Raw genomic sequence first — 26,768 nt, forward strand, 5'->3', positions numbered from 1 at the left:
AAACTGCATTAACACTAGAATGGACTTACCTTGGTAGAAATGTCTCTATTAAAAGATAGCTTCTGACCACAATCTTTATTAAAACTGACCACAGTACATGAATGTAGTAAGGGAATAGCAATTGGTAGGACTATAATGTCAGGAATTTTAAATGTATATGTATAAATATCATTAAACGACAGACTAGACTAAAATGATATAAAGGCTAAATAATTAGAGGACAGTCAGATGACCCAGGGCAAGATTAAGGAATCAGACTTAAAAGGAAGGTGAGACCTGCCTAGTACCTAAGAAAGATACATAAGTATGAATAGAACTAGACCACTTGGAGCTGGAAGATGTGGAGGAAATGTCAGAAGCAGGAATCTGCTTCTGCAGAAAAATCGTCAATAAGTGTTATCAAACAAAATAATTTGAGAAAATCTGGGCTTAAGTCAGACTCTCCCCTTTTGAAGGGTATCCCCAAGGTTCATCTGTCTGAGAGAGTTTACCAGAGAGAAAAGCTAAACCAGAACTGTCACCTTCCTTTTTCTTAGGATCCTTCTCTCCTGGCTTTGCCCTAGGGAAAGGTTTTTTTCTTTAGTGATCACAGAAGGATAATCTTTGAGGAAGAGTTTTAGGCACTGTGACCTCTGGGCATGAGAGGTATTTGGTCTTAAGAAGTTAATTTTTGATGCCTCAAATTACACCAATAATGGCTTCCTTAAAGAATCAGTGGAAAGAAAAAGACTGAAACAAATCCTTTATTTAGCTAGATTATCCTGATAATAAAGATTGATCTATGGAAATCTAAATAATTGGGAAGTAAATGCTCATTTTTAAATGATTTTATTGTACATAAAGTATTTACTGACAAGTATCCTTAAAATTCCTTTCAGTAGTTAATCCCCAGGATATATGCTTTCACATTGGAATATGAGTCAATTATAACTTGTGTTCTCTCAGGGCACCTGGGTGGCTCAGTCAGGTAAACATCCAATTATTGACTTCAGCTCAGGTCATGATCCCAGGGTCCTAGGATTGAGCCCTGCATTGGGCCTCCACATGGAGTCTGCTTGAGATTTGCCTCTGTCCCTTTGCCTCTGTCCCTCCCCCCCCCACTTGAACTCCCTTTGCCTCTGTCCTCCACCCACTTGAACTCCCTATCTCTCTCTCAAAATAAATAAATACAATCTTTTTTAAGACATGCTCTTAGATGTAATACATCTGTATTTTAGTAAGTCATTTAATAAATTAATTTGAACTGGATTTTTAATTTTTTTTTAAATTTTTTTTTATTTTATTTTTTTTATTTATGATAGTCACAGAGAGAGAGAGAGAGAGGCAGAGACACAGGCGGAGGGAGAAGCAGGCTTCATGCCTGACGTGGGATTCGATCCCGGGTCTCCAGGATCGCGCCCTGGGCCAAAGGCAGGCGCCAAACCGCTGCGCCACCCAGGGATCCCTGAACTGGATTTTTTATACTTACTCTCTCAAGTACTTAAAAGCTAAAACAGAACTTAAAAAACTTACTATCAGGGATCCCTGGGTGGCACAGCAGTTTAGCGCCTGCCTTTGGCCCAGGGAGCGATCCTGGAGACCCCGGATCGAATCCCACGTCGGGCTCCGGGTGCATGGAGCCTGCTTCTCCCTCTGCCTATGTCTCTGCCTCTCTGTCTCTCTCTGTGTGACTATCAAAAACTTACTATCATAAGAGATAGTGTCTGGGTAAAAAGCTATAAAGAGATAATGGAGATTCTACTTTGTTAGTACATTAGTTATATTCTAAAATAAGTGGAAAAGATAAAGATAAAATTTCCTTTATTAAAAAGATTTTAACATTTAACTGTTATGCATATCACAGACATTTAAAATTAGATATACTTCAAGGTATACCCCTGAAAATAGCACATAAGTTATTAGTTCGAAGAAAGAACAAAATATTTTGAAGAACTATAGAAAAATCAAAGAAAATGTTTAAAGTCTTTGTTGGAATGAGAGAAATATTAGTGTCAAGTTAGAATCATAAATATTGAAATAAAAGAATAGAATGAAAAAACTATTTTGAAAACAAGTATAGCAAACACATAAGGTCCCTGAAATATCACCTTTTAGATTTTTTTCCCTCCCTTTTCCAACTAATCCTGAGACTAAATGGGATATTTTTTTAAAAGATTCATAATCATGGTGAAATGTCAAACTTCATTGGTTTCTTATACTCTTAAAAAGAATGGCATTCACAGAAAGATATAAAATTTGAGAGAAGCTTAAGAAACAAAGCAGATGGATTGGAAGACAAGTAAGTTGATTTGTGTTAGGATTAAGGATTCTGGGGGATCCCTGGGTGGCGCAGCGGTTTGGCGCCTGCCTTTGGCCCAGGGCGCGATCCTGGAGACCCGGGATCGAATCCCACGTCGGGCTCCTGGTGCATGGAGCCTGTTTCTCCCTCTGCCTATGTCTCTGCCTCTCTCTCTCTCTCACTGTGTGCCTATCATAAATAAATAAAAATAAAAATAAAAGTTTAAAAAAAAAAAAAAAAAGGATTAAGGATTCTGTGTGCATGTAGAGTTTGGTCAACATGAAAACGGTGGGCACAAGGAAAAATTGACAATTCACAGATGTGATAGCTTATGGCATTCTAACAGCAGGATAGATGGAAAGAGACTAAATATTATATCAATTATCACATTCTAATAAAATATTTAGAATAAATATTTATGATAAATATTTAAAATAAAATGCCTACTCTGATAGGCTGTGAGCTTGAGTAAATATAATTTTAATATCCCTAGGAATACAGACTATAAGTGGTATATTTTTATTTTGGCCATCATTGTTGGGGTTGTTTTATTAAAGTTTTAACATATTAATCATAGTTGTTTTAAATTTGTAGTCTGATAATTGCAAAATCTCTCCCATATCTGACTCTGATTTTGGTGCTTTCTCTGTTTCTTCAAATTGTACTTTTCATCTTGTAGTATGCCTTGTAATTTCATATTTATAGCCAAATGTGGTAGGCTGGATATAAGTAATTGATATAAGTAGATCTTTAGTATAAGACTATTTCTACCTGGCTAGGTGTTAGGCCATGTTTACTGTTTCCTGTTGCTATAGGTGTCAGAGGCTATATTTTCTCCTGATATCCTTGTTTTTGTCCTGCCTGCAACCACTGGGTTTTCTTAGGACTTTTTCAGCAGACTTCAAATGTGCAGTTCTTTCAGTTATAACCCCTTGTTATCATAAAGGAGTCCTATTGATGTGGTTAAGGTGTGGAGGGAGGGGAAGCTTTCAATAGTTTTAGGATTAGGTCTTAGTCTTTTAGTGAGCCTGTCTGTGCCTTACCTCTGGGCTGTGACCTTCACCTGTGCTTCTCAGTCCCCCTTGCCCTTAGATGCGACAAGAAAGCTTCATGGGGCTAGAATTGAGTGTTTCCTTTTTCCCAGATTGATTGGGTTCTGAAAAAATAGTCTTCCTCAAGATCAGGCCTTGTTATGAGCAACATAGTGTTCTGGGAGTATTCCAGAAGGGCTACACTCTCTCTACTGGAAGTAGAAAATGATTTTTCTCCCATCTTCATTGTGAGAACCTGGTAGAATTCTTGGTGGTAAAACTTATGATCCCCTAAGACTGGATACCTCTGGAGTTTTTAACTCTCAAGATTGTCCACACTGGACCTCCAGAATTTTGACAATTACAGTTTGTTTTCACACCCTGGTATGCAGTGGGTCAGCAGTGGTTTCTGTCTAAGCTGTGATTCTCTGTATCCACTTGACTGTTTCTCCGATTTGGCAGAGAGCAGCTTGCCCTGTGACCTCAATTCTCTGACCTATCTAAGAAGAGTTCTGGATTCTTAGTCTGTTCAGCTTTTTATGTTTATGAAGAAGGGAGGGATGATTTACAAGCTTCTCACAAGATGGACCAAAAACCAGAAGTCTTGTGATGGTTTTAAGAATGAAAGCACCTATGAATATACATTAAGGAAAATATAATGAATTTTCCTTCATTCACAAAATTCAATGTGTCTTTTAAAAAACTGGTTTTCTTATTCTAATTGCGTTCACAGGTATCTCACCTCAAATGATGGCTCTGTTTTCCAGAGTTGCTAGAGATTTTTATGGAATGTTTAAATGATGCCAATGTAGCTGGCAATCAGATTCACCACTAGCATGTAGAGAATAAAAAATTATAAAGTATCTTGCACAAATAAGTATACCACTTGGTACAGTATCACATGCAATCTGTGTTAAAGTGTGTTAAAATATATCAAATTATTGGGAATATATGAGCACTGAATTTCTGATGATAATGATATATAGCAAAACTTACAAACTATTAAGCCTTTTATTGAAAAAAAAATTGTAGCAGTTCTTTTTACATTAAGTCTGTTTAGGTCAACCTAAGCTTCTCTCTAATATCCTTCTTCCTCAAAGAGATCTTCAGAAATGCCACATCCTTTCTATGTTCCTTCTACTGAGGCTATTTTTAAAATTCTCACTAATGACATTGTTATATAGAAATGTTAACTCAGCTGTATGTTTGTGAGATTAGAGAAAATTAATATTGCTACAATTATTATTTGCTTGATAATGAAGAATAATTTGAGAAGTGAATAGCCATTACTGGATAGAGAAATGGGAATCTATTTTTTTCTTTACTTCTGAGAATTAATTTTTGATAGATAATATTAGACTTGAACTCTCAGGTTTTTATAATATTTAGAGCTGTGAGAGTCTCTGACAAACTGATAATTAGTGTAGATTGTTCTTTTTAGCAGATCTGATTATATATAAAAGTAAACCAAAACGTTAAAGTACTTATATTATTCTAAAATTCAAATGCTCTGTAAAATAATTTGAGTGACAGAATGCAGTTTGTTATATGTCCTAGATTTGTTAAGAAAATTCAAGACAAATGAGCTTCCTCTTTTTAATTTGATCAGCATTGCTCATTTCTTCATCAGTAAGTGAATTTCTACCAAACGGTATTGATCCATACATTAACTGATGACTGTCGATAGGTCATACTTATTGCATTTTGCAAGTGATAGTCAATAAAAGTATTAATTACATTCTTTAAATTAAAATAGATCTTTATGTAGTATAGAAGCTGTATTTGTATTCAACAAAATGGTGGGGAGGAAAATTTATTTTCTAAGGAAAAAAGTGCTCAAGTTCTACAGTACAGTCTATTTACAGTATCTGATTTTTAAATGTCATCTTCAAAATAGACCTAAAGAGCAATACATAGTATAGCAAGATAGACTGATTGATTTGATGTTTGTCTATGGTTCTGGTGTTTATTTTTCATGATATAAAGTCATTGATATTGTTAATGAATATTTACAAGTATTTACTATGTTCAAGATCCAATGATTCATCCTATTAAATAATTAAAATGTACGTGTTTCCATATAAGAAGTAAGCAAAAATGCAGTGCTTAAATTCATAATTTCTTTTTTAAAAAGAGATGTTTTATTGCTTTGACATTTATTCATATTTTAGCTCAAGTTATTTATATATTTGATCAGTCAAAATATATATATATATATATATATATATATATATATATATATATATATATATATAAAAAAGCAGATCCTTTGGACAGTCACCATAGCAAAATACTTGGAAATCATACATGTGAATACACACTATTCTTACATTCAAATTAGGGTCTATATGCAAACGTTTGAATTCACAAACAAACAAAAGCAATGTTCCTTTTAAAGGAAATTTGAAGGGACGCCTGGGTGGTTCAGTGGTTTACCGCCTGCCTTTGGCTCAGGGCTGATCCTGGAATCTCGGGATCGTGTCCCACGTCTGGTTCCTGCATGGAACCTACTTTTCCCTCTGCCTGTGTCTCTGGCTCTCTCTCTCTCTCTCTCTCTCTCTGTGTGTGTCTCTCATGAATAAATAAATAAAATAAGAAAAATAAAAAAGGAAATTTGAAGCTTTGCCCTAACATATTCTGAGTATATATTGTATACAGAACACTCTACTAGATCCTCAAAATAATATAAAAATTCATAAGTTTCAATTTCTTACCAAGAGAGAGTTTTCATCTGAGTGAAGGAGATGAATGTGTAGGGGATAATATAGTAGTCAACAATGGGTTCAAAATGCAGGAAACTGTATGGTGAAGGAAATGAAGACATTAACTAGTATAATGTAGTACTAAGGTTAAAAATAATAAGGCAGTTGACAAACCCTGAGTAATACTCAGTAGTCATTAGAAGAGCTTTCTCAAGGACAAAGATTGTGGCTTACCCTCAAGGGTTAGAAAGGTATTTCCCAAAGTGTTAAGTCTTCATCTGTATCTCATATTGGAAGTCTACTCTGAGGGATAGCTCAGTACTGCTAGTGAGAATGTTAAATGTATAATAGCCAGTTTTAAAAAATCTGCTTCTCAGGACTAGTCTCACCATAGGCAGAGATGTATCTTATAAGCATTCTAAGCAATGCAGTCACTTAGTATTTTATAAACCAAAGTATATAATGGTTTTGGAGAAGGAGGGAAGGTGCAAATTTGAATAAAAGCATGTATTTTAACAATGCAAAGAGGATGTCCTCTGTATCAAATAAATATGATTTATTATGGGAAATGCAGTTTAATATTTTCAGAAATAGAATATTGAAACTAGCGACTAGTCCTACAATTTATATAATAGACATGTAACACAGCCATTATGTACAATTTAAATCTTTAAAAATAGTCATTAATATTGATAAATGAAGTATAGTAGAATTATGATTACCTTCTTGAACTATTTAGATAATATGGGTAGTAGTTGTCCGCCTCTTATCTTTATGTGTCTGTGTCTTGTTTAAACGTGGCTAGAGGAGGAATGTTTATATTTTAGAAACTTACAATATTCTCGGTGTCATATATTGCCACAGAGGAGAATAGGGCTTAACATTTTAGACACTGTTAGATGGAAATTTCTTTGACCCTCAGTTTCCAAATCTATAGCATGAGGCTGCAAAATCACCTAAGATAGCATTTTTAGCCCATTGGAGAGGTAGGAACAGAATTTTATTTTTTTTTAAAGATTTATTTATTTATTTTAGAGAAAGATTGAGAGAGTGCATAAGCAGGAGGGCAAAGGGAGAAGGAGAGAGAATCTAAAGCAGATTCTGTGCTGAGTGCAGAGCCTGAGGTGGGTGCTGTCTCACCACCCTGAGATCATGACCTGAACTGAAGCCAAGAATCGGTCGCTTAACCATCCTTGCCACCCAGGCACCCTGGGGAACAGATGTTTAAATGCCCACACTTTGGACTGATATTCTTTCCTCTACACCATATCTTTTAATCACTTATTATTAAGATAAATATCTCTATGTAATTTTGGTGGGGGTATGGTTAGAGGATATTATAGAACTGCTTTTCAAAATAAAAGTATAGGCTGAATTCCAAAACCTATTTCATAGCCTCCCCCACTATCAACATCCCCCACCAGAATTGTTACAATTAGAGAACAACATTATTACCCAAAGTCTGTAGTTTATGTTAGGGTTAATTCTTGGTATTGTACATTCTATAGGTTTTGATAAATAATGATATGTATCCACTTTTAAAACATCATACAGAGTATTTTCACTGTCCTGAAAATCCTTTCATCTACTCATTCATCCCTTCTTTTTTTATTTTTATTTTTTATTCATCCCTCTCATTCCTCTAATTCTCAGCAGTCACTGATCTTTTTTACTGTTTCCTTGGTTTTTCTTTTTCCAGGATGTCATATAGTTGGAATAATATAATAGCCATTTTAGATTAGTTTCTTTCACTTCATAATATGCATTTACATTTTTTTCCATGCCTTTGTATGGTTTAAAGGCTCATTTCTATTTAGTACTGAATAATATTCCATTTCCTGAATGTACCACAGTTTACCTCTTTTCCCACTGAAGGACATCTCAATTGCCTTCAGGTTTTGGCAATTATAAATAAGGCTGCCATAAACATGTGTGCAGGCTTTAGTGCATTCATAAGTTTTCAGTTCATTTGAGTAAATACCAGAGGAATGGAGAATTGTTGTGTTGTATGGCAAAGTATGATAAGTTATGTCAGAATTGCCGCTATCTTCTAAAGCAATGTACTATTTCCAACTTTCATTTTATAATTTGTTTTCATAGCAATTGCCAAAACTGTAATCTAACAATTGTTTATAAGGTCTCTATATTTAAAATGTGACCAAATTCTCCCCTTCTTCCCTTCTGTCTGCCCCCTCTTCACCCTGTTCTGTTCTCTCCTCTCCCATCATAACCTCCATTAGAACAGTAACTATGCACATCTTATTACCTCTTTTCTTCATGTTGATATCGCATAATAGATTCATTCTAAATAAATATTTATTTATCAAATGAACAAGAACATGGATGAGACTACAACATTTTGGTACTCACCATTTAACAAATTTGCAATACAGATTAGATGCAATGCTATATACCATTAAAGGTATAATGAATTGCTTTGTATGATAATAAAGTAATGTAAAATACCATTTAATCCATAAGCTACCACTAAAGTTAGTTTTCATTGGTGAAGCATTAACTATTTGCTAAGTGTTTGGGATGCATTATCTCACTTAGTGTTTAAAAAAACATTGTGACATAAGAATCAGTGTTGTCCCTATTTTACTATATGGAAATAGAGATGTTATAACACTTATGCATAGCTGGTATATCAGAAAGGTTCTATTCTGTATTCAACTCTAGTTCCAGATCTTCTTACTCTGAGCTATGCTCAAATTTCTCTTGGCAAACACAGTCACACTAAAAAGGATTTCACTCATATAATTTCTACAAAAATTCTCTTATATATTTACACTAAAATTTCTTATTTCTCATGGTTCTTACATTATAACAAATGTAGCTGTGCATTTTACATCTGCCACTTTATTTTATAAATAATTAAATGCAGGCTAGGCAGCAGGAAGAAATATGATAACACACATCTACTGCATTTTTTTGATGATAAACACCCACTTTAGTGCTTCCATTGTGGTCTGGGAGTCTTCTTTAATTCATAATCAATGCAGCTGGTTTAGTCCCCCCACCTTTATTTAAAAATAAATGAAACTAAGAAAAGAGTCAATCTATAAGGAAGAATAAGACCTGTTGCTTGTCCCTCTCCATGCAGCTCAGGGGGCACTGATGTTCAAAAAAGCATATTTTGCTTGCTGTATTTGATTGATTTTAGGTGTTAGACGGTATCCTTGTACCATAGTGTTTGACTTTTTTTTTTTTTTGTCTTATGTAACTGTTTTTGTGTCATTTGCACTTGCATTTCCCAAGAAAAGGGAGAATTGTATGCATAGGCCCAGAATGCTTCAAAACATTCAAACTATAAGCCTAATCCACTTCCATCTACAAGGAGAGAAATAATATGCATTGTTCCAGTATGTTATAGAAAATAGGCTAAGTAGTGTTCCGAAGTCATCCTAATTAATGCTTTAAAATGAAGATTGTACCTTTGTGTTTTAAATGATATACTTAAAAAAAGTATAAAATGGCCAATATTGTGGTGAATCATTGTGTCACACACACCGTGGCTATTAGGTTGGCATATTTTGTTTGGCAGTCCAAGGAAAGATGGACAAACAAATGATATTTCTTAAAAAATGTGTTTTGATATAAATATACACACACATATATAAATATATATATTTATATATATATAATGCTATAGATGTCAAAATAAAGGTAGAGAGCCCCACTTGATTTGATTAAATTGCTTCAGAAAAAAGTTCCAACAGGAGAGCAAGCCCGAAGGACAACTGTTGACAAGAATGATTGAGTATAGATTGAAGTTGCCCCACAGAGAATAGGTATGGAAGGTAGCAGGTTCTTTACAAGGAGTGCAAATGGAGGGATGTGAGGGTGTAGCATTTTAAAAGACCCTGTTATTACATATATTCTTTTAGCACTTAGTATATGGGTATTACTGGATTTATATTAACAATTAATTGAAATGTGGTTTAAGAAGTTCAACAAGAGGGGATAAGACATGCATAGAAACAACTATAACACAGATTAGAAAGAGGTAAGTGGCATAGGTGCAAACAAATAAGAATTATATGGATTCAGAGAATAAAGACATTGTTTTCATTGTAGGAATTAGGAAATGAACCATGAAATAAGTGTCTTTTCTCATGAACCATAGTCAAACATTCTGTGACTAGGGAAAGATGCCCTGAACAGTATAGGTATTTAGTGGTAAGAAACAGTTATAACTTTTTAGTTGCCAGCTCTCAAATGACAATAGAGAATTCTGGATATTTACATTTGTGAACCTTTATTAGTTTCATCAGTTCTTTCTGAAATAGTTAATTAGCCCAGCGTATTTGACTTCTGAAATGTTTTAATGTCTCTTATACTTTTACCTACTATGGTTCAGGGATCAGATTCTAGGACTGGTGATTCATAGACAGCAGACTTAGGGTGAGAAGAAAATTTGGAAACCACAATTTAGAGGATGTTGTTGGCATCTAGAATCTCAGGGATTTAGTTATGTCAGGTCACACTAATATTTTTCACACATAGTGAATATAATAGTTATTAAATGATTCTGGTATGAGTAGATTCTCAAGGTTGTTGTGTTGAACTCAAATCCAAGCGAACACACATTATTTTAATTTAAATTAAAATCAGTGTTATTTCCACCATGAACTGTGCCACAGTTAAGACTATAACTCTAAAATTGAAACTATCTCTGCATTCAAAGCCCAATATGTACATATATTGTTAAAAACTCATTAGTAGGAGGAGGGGCAAGATGGTGGAAGAGTAGGGTCCCCAAACCACCTGTCCCCACCAAATTACCTAGATAACCTTCAAATTATCCTGAAAATCTACGAATTCGGCCTGAGATTTAAAGAGAGAGCAGCTGGAATGCTACAGCGAGAAGAGAAGAGTTCGCGCATCTATCCAGGTAGGAAGACGGGGAGAAAGAAATAAAGACACAAAAGGCCTCCAAGGGGGAAGGGCCCCGCGAGGAGCCGGGCTGAGGCCGGGGCGAGTGTCCCCAGGACAGGAGAGCCCCGTCCCGGAGGAGCAGGAGCTGCACCAACCTTCCCCGCGGAAAGGGGCCCGCAGGGAGTTAGAGCAGGACCCAGGAGGGCGGGGATGCCCTCGGGCTCCCAGGGACACTAACAGGCACCTGCGCCCCGGGGAGAGCGCCGAGCTCCCTAAAGGGCTGCAGCGCTCAGGGCGGGACCCGGAGCAGCTCGGAGGGGCTGGGGCGGCGGCTCCACGGAGGGGGCTGCGGGGCGGGAGCGAATCCAACGGCGCCGGCCCCGGAGCACAGGGCGCCAGGGACACAGCCCAGGAAACGGCCTCCCCCTGGGACAGGCAGAGGCCGGGAGGGCCCAGGACAGGAAGGGCACTCAGCCCCAGCTGACCAGATCAGCGGTGGCGCCCCAGAGCCTCCAGGCCCTGCAGACGGAGAGCCCCGGAGTTACTGCCGGGGCCGACTCCAGGGCTCCAGAGCTGGCCGCTGCCACTGTGGTGGTTCCTCCTGGGGCCTCAGGGGGTAAACACCCCCCACTGAGCCCTGCACCAAGCAGGGGCAGAGCAGCTCCCACAAGTGCTCACACCTGAAAATCAGCACAGCAGGCCCCTCCCCCAGAAGACCAGCTAGACGGACCAGTTCCAGGGGAAGTCAAGGGACTTAGAGTATACAGAATCAGAAGATAATCCCCCGTGTTTGTTTGTTTGTTTGTTTTTTATTTGTTTCCTTCCCCCACCCTTCTTTTTCCTTTCTTTTTCTTTCTCTTTTTCTTCTCTCTTTTTCTTTTTTTCTTCCTTTTTTCTTTTTCACTTTTCTTTCCTTCTTTCTCTCCTTTTCCCAATACAACTTGCTTTTGGCCACTCTGCACTGAGCAAAATGACTAGAAGGAAAACCTCACCTCAAAATAAAGAATCAGAAACAGTCCTCTCTCCCACAGAGTTACAAAATCTGGATTACAGTTCAACATCAGAAAGCCAATTCAGAAGCACTATTATACAGCTACTGGTGGCTCTAGAAAAAAGCATAAAGGACTCAAGATACTTCATGACTGCAGAATTTAGATCCAATCAGGCAGAAATTAAAAATCAATTGAATGAGATGCAATCCAAACTAGAAGTCCTAACGATGAGGGTTAACAAGGTGGAAGAAGGGGTGAGTGACATAGAAGACAAGTTGATGGCAAAGAGGGAAACTGAGGAAAAAAGAGACAATTAAAAAACCATGAAGATAGATTAAGGGAAATAAACGACAGCCTGAGGAAGAAAAACCTACGTTTAATTGGGGTTCCCGAGGGCGCCGAAAGGGACAGAGGGCCAGAATATGTATTTGAACAAATCCTAGCTGAAAACTTTCCTAATCTGGGAAGGGAAACAGGCATTCAGATCCAGGAAATAGAGAGATCCCCCCCCTAAAATCAATAAAAACCATTCAACACCTTGGCATTTAATAGTTAAGCTTGCAAATTCCAAAGATAAAGAGAAGATCCTTAAAGCAGCAAGAGACAATAAATCCCTGACTTTTATGGGGAGGAGTATTATGGTAACAGCAGACGTCTCCACAGAGGACTGGCAGGCCAGAAAGGGCTGGCAGGATATATTCAGGGTCCTAAATGAGAAGAACATGCAACCAAGAATACTTTATCCAGCAAGGCTCTCATTCAAAATGGAAGGAGAGATAAAGAGCTTCCAAGACAGGCAGGAACTGAAAGAATATGTGACCTCCAAACCAGCTCTGCAAGAAATTTTAAGGGGGACTCTTAAAATTCCCCTTTAAAAAGAAGTTCAGTGGAATAATCCACAAAAACAAGGACTGAATAGATATCATGGTGACACTAAACTCATATCTTTCAATAGTAACTCTGAACGTGAACGGGCTTAGTGACCTCATCAAAAGGCGCAGGGTTTCAGACTGGATAAAAAAGCAGGACCCACCTATTTGCTGTCTACAAGAGAATCGTTTTAGACAGAAGGACACCTACAGCCTGAAAATAAAAGGTTGGAGAACCATTTACCATTCAAATGGTCCTCGAAAGCAGGGGTAGCCATCAGATAAACTAAAATTTACCCCGAAGACTGTAGTGAGAGATGAAGAGGGACACTATATCATACTTAAAGGATCTATCCAACAAGAGGACTTAACAATCCTCAATATATATGCCCCGAATGTGGGAGCTGCCAAATATATCAATCAATTAATAACCAAAGTGAAGAAATACTTAGATAATAATACACTTATACTTAGTGACTTCAATCTAGCTCTTTCTATACTCGATAGGTCTTCTAAGCACAATATCTCCAAAGAAACGAGAGCTTTAAATGATACACTGGACCAAATGGATTTCACAGATATCTACAGAACTTTACATCCAAACTCAACTGAATACACATTCTTCTCAAGTGCACATGGAACTTTCTCCAGAATAGACCACATACTGGATCACAAATCGGGGCTGAACCGATACCAAAATTCGGGATCATCCCCTGCATATTCTCAGACCATAATGCCTTGAAATTAGAACTAAATCACAACAAGAAGTTTGGAAGGACCTCAAACACGTGGAGGTTAAGGACCATCCTGCTAAAAGATGAAAGGGTCAACCAGGGAATTAAGGAAGAATTAAAAAGATTCATGGAAACTAATGAGAATGAAGATACAACCGTTCAAAATCTTTGGGATGCAGCAAAAGCAGACCTAAGGGGGAAATACATCACAATACAAGCATCCATTCAAAAACTGGAAAGAACTCAGATACAAAAAGGATGTGCTCCTTACACATAAAGGAGCTAGAGAAAATACAGCAAATAGATCCTACACCCAGCAGAAGAAGAGAGTTAATAAAGATTCGAGCAGAACTCAACGAAATCGAGACCAGAAGAACTGTGGAATAGATCAACAGAACCAGGAGTTGGTTCTTTGAAAGAATTAATAAACCATTAGCCAGCCTTATTAAAAGGAAGAGAGAGAAGACTCAAGTTAATAAAATCATGAATGAGAAAGGAGAGATCACTACCAACACCAAGGAAATACAAACGATTTTAAAAACATATTATGAACAGCTATATGCCAATAAATTAGGCAATCTAGAAGAAATGGACTCATTCTGGAAAGCCACAAACTACCAAAACTGGAACAGGAAGAAATAGAAAACCTTAACAGGCCAATAACCAGGGAGGAAATTGAAGCAGTCATAAAAAACCTCCCAAGACACAAGAGTCCAGGGCCAGATGGCTTCCCAGGGGAATTCTATCAAATGTTTAAAGAAGAAGCATACCTATTCTACTAAAGCTGTTTGGAAAGATAGAAAGAGCGGAGTACTTCCAAATTCATTCTATGAGGCCAGCATCACCTTAATTCCAAAACCAGACAAGACCCCACCAAAAAGAAAATTACAGACCAATATCCCTGATGAACATGGATGCAAAAATTCTCAACAAGATACTAGCCAATAGGATCCAACAATACATTAAGAAAATTATTCACCATGACCAAGTAGGATTTATCCCTGGGACACAAGGCTGGTTCAACACTCGTAAAACAATCAATGTGATTCATCATATCAGCAAGAGAAAAACCAAGAACCATATGATCCTCTCAATAGATGCAGAGAAAGCATTTGACAAAATACAGCATCCATTCCTGATCAAAACTCTCCAGAGTGTAGGGATAGAGGGAACATTCCTCAACATCTTAAAAGCCATCTACGAAAAGCCCAGAACAAATATAATTCTCAATGGGGAAGCACTGGGAGCCTTTCCCCTAAGATCAGGAACAAGACAGGGATGTCCACTCTCACCACTGCTATTCAACATAGTACTGGAAGTCCTAGCCTCAGCAATCAGACAACAAAAAGACATTAAAGGCATTCAAATTGGCAAAGAAGAAGTCAGACTCTCCCTCTTTGCTGATGACATGATACTCTACATAGAAAACCCAAAAGCCTCCACTCCAAGGTTGCTAGAACTCATACAGCAATTTGGCAGCGTGGCAGAATACAAAATCAATGCCCAGAAGTCAGTGGCATTTCTATACACTAACAATGAGACTGAAGAAAGAGAAATTAAGGAGTCAATCCCATTTACAATTGCACCCAAAAGCATAAGATACCTAGGAATAAACCTAACCAAAGAGGTAAAGGATCTAAAAACTATAGAACACTTCTGAAAGAAATTGAGGAAGACACAAAGAGATGGAAAAATATTCCATGCTCCTGGATTGGCAAAATTAATATTGTGAAAATGTCAATGTTACCCAGGGCAATTTACACGTTTAATGCAATCTCTATCAAAATACCATGGACTTTCTTCAGAGAGTTAGAAAAAATTATTTTAAGATTTGTGTGGAATCAGAAAAGACCCCGAATAGCCAGGGGAATTTTAAAAAAGAAAACCATATCTGGGGCGATCACAATGCCAGATTTCAGGTTGTACTACAGAGCTGTCTGTGGTCATAAAGACAGTGTGGTACTGGCACAAAAACAGACACATAGATCAATGGAACAGAATAGAGAACCCAGAAGTGGACTCTGAACTTTATGGTCAGCTAATATTCGATAAAGGAGGAAAGACTATCCACTGGAAGAAAGACAGTCTCTTCAATAGATGGTGCTGGGAAAATTGGACATCCACATGCAGAAGAATGATACTAGACCACTGTCTTTCACCATACAGAAAGATAAACTCAAAATGGATGAAAGATCTATTTATTTATTTATTTATTTTAATTTTTTTTTATTTATTTATGATAGTCACACACACACACACATACACAGAGAGAGAGAGAGAGAGAGAGAGAGAGGCAGAGACACAGGCAGAGGGAGAAGCAGGCTCCATACACTGGGAGCCCGATGTGGGATTCGATCCCGGGTCTCCAGGATCGCGCCCTGGGCCAAAGGCAGGCGCCAAACCACTGCGCCACCCAGGGATCCCTGGTTGAAAGATCTAAATGTGAGACAAGAGTCCATCAAAATCCTAGAGAACACAGGCAACGCCCTTTTTGAACTCAGCCACAGTAACTTCTTGCAAGATACATCCACGAAGGCAAAAGAAACAAAAGCAAAAATGAACTATTGGGACTTCATCAAGATAAGAAGCTTCTGCACAGCAAAGGATACAGTCAACAAAACTAAAAGACAACCTACAGAATGGGAGATATTTGCAAATGACATATCAGATAAAGGGCTAGTTTCCAAGACGTATAAAGAACTTATTAAACTCAACACCAAAGAAACAAACAATCCAATCATGAAATGGGCAAAAGACATGAACAGAAATCTCACAGAGGAAGACATAGACATGGCCAACATGCACATGAGAAAATGCTCTGCATCACTTGCATCAGGGAAATACAAATCAAAACCACAATGAGATACCACCTCACACCAGTGAGAATGGGGAACATTAACAGGGCAGGAAACCACAAATGTTGGAGAGGATGTGGAGAAAAGGGAAACCTCTTACACTGTTGGTGGGAATGTGAACTGGTGCAGCCACTCTGGAAAACTGTGTGGAGGTTCCTCAAAGAGTTAAAAATAGAGCCTGCCCTATGACCCAACAATTGCACTGTTGGGGATTTACCCCAAAGATACAGATGCAATGAGACGCTAGGACACCTGCACCCCGATGTTTCTATCAGCAATGGCCACAGATAGCCAAACTCTGGAAGGAGCCTCGGTGTCCATCGAAAGATAAATGGATAAAGAAGATGTGGTTTATGTATACAATGGAATATTACTCAGCCATTAGAAATGACAAATACCCACCATTTGCTTCGAACGTGGATGGGACTGGAGGGTATTATGCTGAGTGAAATAAGTCAATCGGAGAAGGACAAACATTGTATGTTCTCATTCATTTGGGGAATATAAATAATAGTGAAAGGGAATATAAGGGAAGGGAGGAGAAATGTGTGGAAATATCAGAAAGGGAGACAGAACATAAAGACTCCTAACTCTGGGAAACGAACCAGGGGTGGTGGAAGGGGAGGAGGGCAGGGGGTGGGGGTGAATGGGTGACGGGCACTGGGGGGGGCACTTGACGGGATGAGCACTGGGTGTTATTCTGTATGTTGGTAAATTGAACATCAATAAAAATAAATTTATTAAACAAACAAAAAAATACCCCTCACTAGTACCTCTCCCAATAGAATCAAAATAATTGACATGTAATTGAATTAATTCATTGTAGAAAGTTAATGAAATACTATCCGCTTAGAATTTTGAGGTATTCTATTTGTATATACATTCTATCAAAATATAATATGTTTTTGTTATAGGAATTATTTTATTTCTAAGAAATGATCTGGATTTTTAGTTTTCTGGGTTTTTTAATGTGAAAACATTACAAAAGTATTCAAAGCAAATTTATTATAACTCCAATCCATCTATAAGTCCCAAAAATATGTTTTTCATGTACAGGTGCATTTACTAGTAAATAAAAAGGAAAAAAAAGTTTAAATATCTTTATTAATAGGTTTAAATATATTTATTATAAATATATTAGAAATATATGATTCATGCACATGGTCAGAGTTATTTTCATATATAATTCATATTCCAATATATAGCTTACTTATTAAATTATACTTTTAATTTAGTAACTAAAACTTTGTTCTCAAATTGTAGACCCATTGGACTCCTCAGGCTTTTTTTTTTTTTTTTTATGTCACCCGTGAACTTCAGTGGAAACCATGTAATATGAAGATCTTGTCTCAAGACTCCAGTACAACATTTCTGATCAATTTGAGTTGACTAGATCAAAGGTTTTTGAGTCTTCAACTTATGAGAACTATTATTCTCTTCTTTTTAACCTAACATGAAGTAAACTTACATAGACCTACGCTACAGGCTCCCAAAGAGTATTCCTTACTAGCCTATGATCTCTCACACTAGCTGGACACTTAAGGACTGGTTTTTGCTCTTAAAAAGCTATAGTGTACTTGAAGTGCAAAACATGTCTAACAACAATCACACTATGACAGATAATAGCTGCAGTTAAGTTCTGCACAATATTTCATGAAAGCACAGAAGTGATACATTTTAAAAATACATAAGGAACATAGGATTTCCAAGAGAATGTTGAGTTGAATCAAAAAAGTTGAGTTACCTAGTTTCAGGATGCGAATATGCAGCAGTAGTGGGAATCAGGAAGGAAAAAAATATATGTGAACTAGCAATTGAAAAAAAAAAAGCTATAAGAGATAAGAATATATTTTTAGAAATTACCAGTGGCTGTGTGTGCTTGGCTAAATTGTTTTTACTTTTTCCTAGGAAAGTAGTAACCTACTGACAATTTTTTAAGCTAAGAATGTCCTGGTCAGACTCTTATCTTAAAAGATAGCTCTAGAGGGGCCTGAGTGACTCAGTAGACTTGTCTATCCTTGGCCCAGGTAATGATCCTCCAGGATCCTAGGATCAGCCCTGCTTTGGACTCCTTGCTCAGCAAGGAGTCTGTTTCTCCTTCTGTTCCTCAACCCCACCCCTGCTCATGCTTTATTTCTCTTAAATAAAATAATTTTAAAAATAATAATAAAATAATAAATAAAAAATAACTCTGGCACACATTCTGTAGTTAGTAAATACAGTGCCTCTAAAACAGTGGGGGTTTGCCTCTAAAACAGTGTTTCTTAACTTCTTGCCTCATCAATTTCTGCAATAATACCTGTTGCCTGAACATTTGTTTAGTCAAGTATTAATCTTGACTTTTCCTCTAAGCTGTACTTTCTACTTATCTTTCTTGAATGTCTTCCAATGGCCAGATCAAGGAAAATATCTGATTCAGTAGAGTCCTCAGGATCTTTATCCCTTTATTCATTACTTCCCATAGAAATTGTCCCTGAAGATTAGAATTGTATAGAAAAGCAATGAACCTGTATTTTCAGATAAAATTCCACTGAAGCAAATCCCCTGAAGATCTGGTAGCCAAATTCAATGAGAGAAAATAAAGTTATCTTCTAAGCAAGTAGAGACCTCACTTCAAGAAAGTAGAGGTTTCATCATCAGGCATTGCAGAAGTGCTTATCTTACATCATAAAACTTAAATGAAGGGCTACTGTGTTTCTACTTAGATGAAAAGTCTACAAATTCTCAGTGTTCTTCAGACTTTACATGGCTTTCTGAATTATGGATTCATAGGTTTTGTTCATGGTCTAGGATTTTATTTTTAATCATTAACCTTATTTGAGAGAAAGAAAAGTAAGTGATTTGAACAACAACTGACCAACACATTAAAAAGGTTTTTGAAGGGCTTTAAGCCACACGCTGCAATTATTCCCAGACAGAAATCTTCATCATAAACCTCCTATAGAAATGGACACTTAAAATATTCACAAAAGGATATTGTGGATAACCTAGAATTTAATATAAAAAAGAGGACCATATTGCAGAGTTCCAGGAGGGATACTCAGAAGCCATTCTGGATGTATTAGTTAAGATTTGAGAGAGAGAAAGAGGTGTTGATGATGTTGATGAGAAAGAAAGAAGAAAGAAAGAAAGAAAAGAAAGAAAGAAAGAAAGAAAGAAAGAAAGAAAGAAAGAAAGAAAAGAAAGAAAGAAAGAAAGAAAGAAAGAAAGAAAGAAAGAAAGAAAGAAAGAAAGAGGAAAACTTGATGCATCAAGTTCAAGGAATAGGTAGCCAACACAGCCACAATTTTCACCTAAAAGAAGGAAGAAGAGAAATAAGTGCACAATGAGGAAGTGGGAATTCCTGTCATTTTCTGTCAAGTCATCATGCAGGAAGAAAATAACTCTAGTGCTGTGTGTTTCTTGAAAGCCTGCCGCATTTTTCATAGATGTTTGAGATAGATAATAAGCACTAGTATCCAGTTAGCATTAGTGCACACACAGCCCAGGAAGAGGGATAATTTATACCATCTGTAGAGTTATCTATGTGCATCCATTCAAATGAGTTCTGTACAGAGGACACGGTTAGATCAGACGTATTACTTCAGGTCTGACCACGGCCCTAGCCTCCAGGGAGCAGTTTAGATGATCACCACTGGAGGGAGCCGGTCATATTTAGAATACTACATGAGGAGACTTTATTTTTGGAAACTGAGTGCTTAGGCTACATACTTTTTAGTTGACAAGGTTAATACTAAGTCTGTGTAAAGTTTTGGTCATGTAGACCATCCATAGTCTTCAGGGTTTGGAAATCCCAGGGATACTTCATCAGACTACTATTCCAAAATCCTAATTTCTTATGTGATTTTTTTTTTTAAAGAACATGGAGTTTTATGTTCATAGGAAAAAGGAAATGGGGAAGTATCTAGATAAAATGCATTTTCAAAGGTATGTTATTTTTTTCCCACAAATGCTTACTGACCACCGACTATGTAACTATGTCTCAGTCATAGGATGTTCAGTGGAGAGTGGTCAGAGGCACATTTAGAATGCTGATAAGACATACAAGTCTAATTGGTGTACGGATGATCATACAATTAACAATTCTAATTATTGGTATGGACTCCATATATTGATATTATTTAGGAAATTCTAGAAAAACTAGAAATATTTATTTAGTCCAATTTGATGGCACAAAGTATCTCAGTATTATATAATTTATGTCAGTGTTCTTAATATTTGATCTCCGATCATTGATGTAGATTCTTTTATTATTTTGTGGGTAAATGAATCTATCTGCAAATATTATTCTCACATTCAGATTGACACTTACTTTACCTTTCATCTCTTAATCCAGTTTGAGAACCACAGACAGAATTCTGCCAAATATTCTTAATAAGATAACAACAATGAATCAGCAACTTGGAAGGTTTTTTTTTTTTTTTTTCTTTTTCTAACAAACAAGTTATGGGAGTATGCTAACTAGATGTAAATTATTGGTTATTGGTTTTGTGACTGGACATTGATTTGTAACATGAGACCTGAGAATTTCTTGCAGTAGAATTTATGTAGTAAAATTTTCATAGAATTGGAAATTATGTAAATGGTGCAAAAGTTTTCCAGAACGCAGAAATTATTTAAAAAGAACTTCAGTTTAGTGAAACTTTCCTAATGAAACATGATACTTCCAATTAGAATAATCTAAAGCTTCAGTCTATATGAAACTAGGAAGAATTTATTGCTTCTTAGAACTGTAATGATGAGGTAACTAAGTCTATACCAATTAGAAATGAATTTTGCTTAGTTGTTTTATATTGGTTGCTCTGCCTGATGTTTCCTTTAAATTCTACAAGGAACACCGTGTCATGAATTTAGCATTAACAGTCATCTGAACTGTTTCTTCCAATTATCAAAAAGATATTTCAATCTAAAAAGGCAAATATCACCTTGAGCAAATTTTCAATGAGTCTCCAGCTACAGGTAGATAAATCCACTTATATAATCTGGCAAAATTCATATTATAAACCAGCAAACATCATGGATATGTGACTTGCACAAGACCCTACCCTTTAGAAGATACTCACCCCCCCCCCATACAATACTTACTTTAATATCCTGCTGTTGTTGACTTAATTAACTTTTTTTGGAAGCACCTGGGTGGCTCAGTTGATTCAGTTTATGCCTTTGGCTCAGGTCATGGCCCTGGGATCCTGGGATCAAGCCCCATTCACTGGGGAGTCTGCTTCTCTCTCTGCCTCTGCTTCTATCCATGCCTCCGCCTCCTCCTCCTCTCCTTCTTCTTCTTCTTCTTCTTCTTCTTCTTCTTCTTCTTCTTCTTCTTCTTCTTCTTCTTCTTCTTCTTCTTCTTCTTCTTCTTCTTCTTCTTCTTCTTCTTCTTCTTCTTCTTCTCTTCTTCTTCTCTCTCCCTCACTCCCTCTCTCTCTCTCAAAATAAATGAGTAAAATCTTTTAAAAAATTAATCATTTTTCAACAGGAGGCTCTATATTTTCATTTACACTGGTTTCCACAAAATATGTAGTTTGCTATATAAACAATGAAGTATATTAATAATGTATATTTTGATAATGTTGGAAAAATTCAAGCTGTCAATTACTTTAGTAAACTTTAAAGAGTAAATTTGGCCTATCAGTTCTGAGGAAAGTAGATAAAACCATAGAATTAGATTGATATGAAACTGATTATTACCACTGGGATTTTTTTTTCTTTGCTGTATTACCTACTCATCACTTCAAGTAGAATATGAGGATGAAGCACATTATGTCTTCAAATATAAATACTGTCAATAGAATAAGAAATAATAATCAATTGGGTTGTAAGTTCATTTCAAGAATAAATGTTGTTTTGCCTGGATCTTAACACATTGTTAATCATCATTAAATTTAATTGACAGTGATGTTCATTAGGCTGGTAGAGTAGAAGAATGTTTTAATTTTATTATCTAAAACAATCAACTAGAGGGTAGAATTGTTTATAACAAATGTTGAAGATGTAGCTGGAGGCATAGTGACTGTTGAGTATAGATTCTGGAGCTTCAAGGCCTATATATGAGTCTAGGCTTTGCCATTTTTTTAGCTGTGCAACTGGAGAATTAGAGAGGACTATGAGATAATACTAGTTTCCTTTAAATAATAATTTCTTACTTAATTGAAATGATTTCAGGGTAATTATGCCTCAGAAGATATTCATATTTCCATTTTTCTACTCTATATTCATATTTGGATAGCTAATAAGCTTATCAAGTTTAAAGTACTTTAAAAAATCTTGATCTACCTCTGATTCCTAACTGGTTTTCATCAGTGTTATTCAAATTAGTAACTGGCACCACTATTCACCCCATTGATAGAAATAAAAACTTAGGGGGCAGCCCGGTGACTCAGTGGTTTAGCACCACCTTCAGCCCAGGACGTGATCTTGGAGACCCGGGATCAAGTCCCACATCGGGCTCCCTGCATGGAGCCTGATTCTCCCTCTGCCTGTGTCTCTGCCTCTCTCTCTCTCCTCTCTCTGTTTCTCATGAATAAATAAAATAAAAAATAAATCTTAAAAAAAATAAAAAATTAGGAATCATTAATTACACTTTCTTTTTCCACTCCAAACATTTAATCTATCGGCATATATTATAGGCTCTGCTTTCCAAATATATCCTGAAAATAACCTATAGTCACAATATCCACCATTTGTACTCCAGGCCAATATATTTTATTTCTTGCCTAGACTACTGCTGGCTTCCAACTGGTATCCCAGCTTCCATTCTTTCCTGTGCTCCAAACTCCCTTAAAAGTCTACTATCTACATGACATTAACTTAATCCTTTCATAATATAAATCAAACAATTTCATATTTTTACTCTGTCAAATATTCCATGGCTTCCCATTGCTCTGAGAATTAATTCCAAATTCAATAACAAAGTATCTTACATGATCTCATTCCTGCCTATGTTTGTGACCTCACTTCCATCCACTGGTGGCCTTCCTCTCTTTTTTCACACTGCCCACCTTGCTATTTTTCAAACGTACAAAGCATGTTCCTGCCTCAGGGCCTTGTACCACCATTCTGTTTGCCTTGAATGTTCTTTTCTTAGATAATCACATTAATTCAGATCCCTGATTGGAGAAGACATCCCTGGTAACTTTGTCTAAAAGAGTCCTCCCTCTGTTTCCTTTCACTTATCTTGCAAAATGTTGTCTTTAAGTCACTTATTACTAATTGGTATTAATTAATTCTGATCCTTTTACTAAAATACAAGCTATATAATGGGGGAAACCTTGCCTATCTTGTTGATTATTTTATTCCTAGCACTTGCAACAATCACTGACACTTAGTAATTGATCAATAAATCTTTGAGTAAAGACATAGAAGCTTACACATTGTCCATGGGAAGTGGATGACCTATTCTCATAAAGCTCTCATTCAAAAGATTTTATCTGGGATCCCTGGGTGGCGCAGCGGTTTAGCGCCTGCCTTTGGCCCAGGGCGCGATCCTGGAGACCCGGGATCGAATCCCACATCAGGCTCCCGGCGCATGGAGCCTGCTTCTCCCTCTGCCTATGTCTCTGCCTCTCTCTCTCTCTCTGTGACTATCATAAATAAAAAAAAATAAAAAAAAAAAAAGATTTTATCTGCATTGTACTCCTCAAATACAGATTCAGAAAGAAAAATATAGAAAGAAAAATATAGAAATGACTATCTTCATCTTGGCACATACTACATTTCAATGAATATCAGCAAGTAAGTCATTATGCTATTCATAATAAGTACTCAATACATATTTGACAAATGAATGGTGAGTGAATGAGAGATGTATTGGCAAAATAAACTGTGAGGTTAGGGAGGAAATATACAAAATTCAGGTTTAGTGAATTAAAGCTAAATATTTGGAATCTTTTTATCTGTCAGTGCAATCAAGTAGTTATGGAAAAAGAAATTTACAACCATTTATGAGGTATTTTGTTTGGTTTAATTTTCGTGTAACAACAAAAAATATTATCAGAATTACCAAATGAGGGAAAGATTGATATGCTTACTAAGGCAATGCTGGTTGGTATGACGATAAACTCTAAAATTATTCTAGATTAAATTTATTTTTCATTCATATGAAGTCCAAGTGAGTGTTTCTGATTTCAAATATTGTCTTTCAAAGAGAGATCCCTGGATCTGGGTTAACTTCCTTTTGTGGCTGCCCCCTCATTATCATATGTTTTTCAAAGTCACAACATAGAGGAAGAGACTGGAAGTTCATACATAGCAAACTCTTTGTGGATCAGTCCGAGAGTGGCACAATTCATGACCATTTGCATTTCATTGGTTAGAAGTAAATCACATGGTCACACATAAACACAGGAATGACTAAGACATGTAGTCCAAGAGGAAGAAGAAATAGGTTTAGTAAACATGTAGTAAGCTTTATCATGTGGTTTAGGATTTAACTAAGGAAAATAAAGACGTTTCTCTAGGATAAATTGTGTGTGTGTGTGTGTGTGTGTGTGTGTGTGTGTGTGTGGTGTGCAACACACGTGTAGAAGACAGTTGGGGGAGAGAGTTCAAACAAAATATTAAAATCTATTTGGAGGAGCATTTAATTTTTAAGAAAGTTTTATTATTTTAATTGCTGGTACTTGGGAAAATACCAAGATGTTTCCTATCAAACTCTGAATCAGGAAAATAAATTCACCTTTAAGACTTAAACTCTGAGAACAGCACATGATGGATGTGAGCCTAGACATTAAAGATAGGAAAGAGAAAGTATGGCTTTCTGGCTGCTAGACTTTAGTGTCACCTGGAAGAATGAATGTATTAATGCATTTAATGATAAAAGAGTTGACAACATTAGAGAACATATCAGAATCGTAGAGACAAATATTAGCAGTGCCAATGTAAAGTTGTCTAAGTATAGTTAGTCAATGAATATCAAGTATTCCAGATATTTCTTATGGTAATATCTTTGCCTTACGTCATTAAACATTTGAATCACCTTGTTTTACATGTTCTAAACTAATGTACATCAAGGAAATCTCTGATTCTTGTGTAACAATGCTGACATGAAGAAAACTTGTTATTCATGGGGCATCTGAGGATCCCCTAACCTTGTGGTGGTGATTTCTCAGACTAGTTAATAATGACTTCTGGTTGTTATTTAGAAGGAAAATGTTGACCATGCAAATATTTATGAGATGTGTAATAGCTACATTTTTACCATAAAGTAGCATATTGGCATTCTGATCTCTATCCTAGTTTTCTGTACATTTTCACTAATCTGTGAATTCTTACCAAGGTTTGCTGCTTACCCTTGAGTGGAGAAAAGGACATATCTCTTGGTCCTTTTTTTTTTTTTTTTAAGATTTTATTTATTCATTCATGAGAGGCGGGGAGGGGGGGCAGAGACACAGGCAGAGGGAGAAGCAGGCTCCATGCAGGTTGCCTGACATGGGACTCGATCCCAGGTCTCCAGGATCACACCCTGGGCAGAAGGCAGGTACTAAACCACTGAGCCACCCAGGGATCCCTCTCTTGGTCCTTAATATGTGGAATCATAGAACATGTTTCTTCTTGCTGTTTCTTCTATCACTTCTAGCTTCACTTTTTTACTCTTTTCTATATGTTATATTTTTTATAGCAGTTATATAACATCAACAATCCTCTGACTTTATAAATACCTTCAGGTGTGGGTTTAAAGTGAATACAGAATTTACAACTGAAACAAGTGACAAAAAGATATCTAAAGCAAAATTTACATTTTGTGTAAATTAGATACAGTCTTGGACAAACACTAGTACAGTGAAGTAGGGATACCTTTTGAATAAGTCCTTAGTATTAGGAAATAGGCATGCATAACCATTTTTAAATAATATCTGAATTGTATTTTCATAAAGTTCCAAATCTACAAAAAGTACAATTAGGTTTTAATTCTACATTTATTTATTTATTTATTTTTCTTTTTTTTTTCTTTTTTCTTTTTTTAAAGATTTTATTTATTTACTCATGGGAGACACACACACACAGAGAGAGGGAGAGAGAGAGAGAGGCAGAGACACAGGCAGAGGGAGAAGCAGGCTCCATACAGAGAGCCAACGTGGGACTCTATCTCGGGTCTCCAGGATCAGGTTCTGGGCTGAAGGCGGCGCTAAACTGCTGAGCCACTCGAGCTGCCCTAATTCTACATTTAAAGGAGAATCCCCTGATTCATTTTGCACTTATTTATATAAGCATCACAATTCTCTTCCCTATAAGCTAAAAACAATTTCTTTATGCAGACATTATCTTATAAGTGTATGGTAGAAATAGGCTATTCACATAAAACTAAACCGTATAAGGATCATTGCTTTATAAGCCAATACAAATTAAAATGATTCAAACATCACAAAAATGTTTTCAAATTCTGTTGCATACAGAAATTTGCATACACTGCATTTTATATTAGTTTCCAACT

At 36.5% G+C, this 26,768-nt stretch overlaps 1 protein-coding gene across 1 annotated transcript in view; it reads left to right on the forward strand.

The window, feature by feature from the left end:
- EYS (eyes shut homolog) overlaps positions 1–26,768 on the forward strand; it is a 1,534,343-nt gene that overhangs the window by 783,587 nt on the left and 723,988 nt on the right. The gene's annotated exons all lie outside the window — the stretch shown is intronic.

The sequence above is a fragment of the Vulpes lagopus genome, chromosome 1 (genome assembly GCF_018345385.1).
Source record: "Vulpes lagopus strain Blue_001 chromosome 1, ASM1834538v1, whole genome shotgun sequence".
In the NCBI taxonomy this organism is placed as follows: domain Eukaryota; kingdom Metazoa; phylum Chordata; class Mammalia; order Carnivora; family Canidae; genus Vulpes; species Vulpes lagopus.